This window comes from Mandrillus leucophaeus, unplaced genomic scaffold, assembly GCF_000951045.1.
Source record: "Mandrillus leucophaeus isolate KB7577 unplaced genomic scaffold, Mleu.le_1.0 Scaffold319, whole genome shotgun sequence".
In the NCBI taxonomy this organism is placed as follows: domain Eukaryota; kingdom Metazoa; phylum Chordata; class Mammalia; order Primates; family Cercopithecidae; genus Mandrillus; species Mandrillus leucophaeus.
The window spans coordinates 447962-450395 of record NW_012103354.1 but is presented as its reverse complement, the minus strand read 5'-3'; positions in this window follow the sequence as shown (position 1 = coordinate 450395).

Below are 2434 nucleotides of genomic sequence, written 5' to 3'. Positions count from 1 at the left end.
CCTGTAATCCCAGCCACTCAGGATGCTGAGGCAGGAGAATCATTTGAACCTAAGCAGCCAAGGTTGCAGTGAGCTGAGATCGTGCCACTGCACTCCAGCCTGGACAACAAAAGTGAAACTCCATCTCAAAACACACACACACACACACAAATTAGCCAGACATGGTGGTGTGTGCCTGTGGTCCAGCAACTCTGGAGGCTGAGGTGGGAGGATCACCTGAGCCTGGGAGTCAAGGCTGCAGTGAACCATGGTTGCACCACTGCACTCCAGCTTGGGCAACAGAGTGCAACCCTGTTTCCACCCCTAAAAAAGAAAGAAATGTAAGGACAGAGTGATAAATCTAAAATTTTAGTTAGCAGCTTTAACATACCTGTTTTAATAAGTTAATATATCAAGTAAAAGCAAAAAGTATGCAGAGGGTTTAAATTATACAATTAGCAAAGTATGATAGATATACAGATAAACTTTGTACCCACTAAGAGAGAATATTCAGTCTCCCTTTTTTTTTTTTTTTTTTGCTATTTTTATTTTTCTTTTTTTTTTTTTTTTTTTAAATTAGTGAGACAGGGTCTCACACTCTCAACCCAGGCTGGAGTGCAGTGGTGCAGTCATAGCTCACTGTAGCCTAGAACTCTTGGACTCAAGCAATCCTCCCACTTCAGCCTCCTGAGTAGCTGGGACCACAGGGGTGCACCACCATGCACAGCTGATTGTTAAAAATGTTTTGTAGAGGCAGGGTCTCCATATGTTGCCCAGGCTGGTCTTGAACTTCTGGGCTCAAGCAATCCTCCTGCCTCAGCATCTCAAAGTACAGGGATTACAGGCATGATTCACTGCACCCAGCCTTATGTGTTTAAATATATCAATTTTAAAGACCAGCAATTCAAAAGAAAAACATACAAAGGATGTGAACAGTCACTTCTCAGAAAAGGATGCAAATGGCTCTTACACATGTGAAAAATGCTTGATCTACTCGTAACCAGAGAAATGCAAATTCTCTAATGCAAACTGCCCAGAGAGACCTTGGAGTCTAAATATCATTCTCCAGTGAAAAGAACCAGAACTTTTGGAGGAATGGGTGATTCTAGAGCTGGGATGCAGAGAATACAAAATGAACCTGGAGCATCTTACAGTGTTATAAAATAAGGAAATGGAGAGGGGAAGATGGGGGTCATGTTAAGTACACAGGAGCTCACTTACATACTGAATGAAGTCCCTAACGAAGGGGGCCTAGGGGCCAAATCGAAACAACTTAGCTAACACAATTAAGTATGATGGGTTTTGTTTGTTTGTTTTTTTGTTTTTGAGACAGAGTCACGCTCTGTCGCCCAGGCTGGAGTGCAGTGGCATAATCTTGGCTCACTGCAATCTCCTCCTCCCAGGTTCAAGCAATTCTTCTACCTCAGCCTCCCGAGTAGCTGAGATTACAGGCGCATGCCACCAAGCCCAGATAATTTTTTTGTATTTTTTAGTAGAGACGGGGTTTCACTATGTTGGCCAGGCTGTTCTCTATGTTGGCCAGGCTATTCTTGAACTCCCTGATCTTGTGATCCACCCCCTTTTGCATCTCAAAGTGCTAGGATTATAGGCGTGAGCCACCGCACCTGGCCAGTATGATGGTTTTTAATTATAACAAAAAGAATTAAATAAACAAATGAAGAAGAAAAAAATCTTCCTCACCGGAGGCATGTGGAGGAAATAGAGCCACCCTGCCTTCATTCCATAGCAGACATCTCCTGATGTCATCCTATGTGACAGGATCTGGGCTGGGGCTGGACTATGACAGGCCCCCTCAGGAGCTCACAGTCTCCTGGCAGGACGGAGGTGACATCATGAGCGTGCAGTTATCTTATATACAGGCACCCACCCACTTCTCCTCTTTCAGCTTCTCTAGTTGAGTGCCATATTTTGCTTTTTCTCGGTACTCTTTTTGTAAATTGAGATATAAATTACATGAAATAAAATGCACCCATTGTAAGTATACAGTTTGATGTGTTTTGACAAATGTAGGTCCCTGTGTAACTGCCACCCTAATCAAAATAAAGAACATTTCTTAGCACTCCAGGAAGCTTTCTCCTGCCCCCACCTCAGGCAACCACCAATCTAATTTCTGTTACTGTAGCTTACTTTCGCTTGTTCTAGAATTTCATAAAAATGAAATCATGCAGTATGTACCTTTTGAGTCTGGCTTCCTTCCCTCAACTTGCTGTGTGAAGAATGCATCCACATTGCTTTGTTTATTAATGGTTCGTTCCTTTTTCTTGCTGAGTAGTATTCCATTGTGTGGATGTACGACAGTTTCTTTATCCCTTCACCTGTTGATGGCCACTTCACCTGTTGATGGACTACTTCACCTGTAGTCCCAGTTACTTGGGAGGCTGAGGCAGGAGAATGGCGTGAACCCGGAAGGTGGAGCTTGCAGTGAGCTGAGATC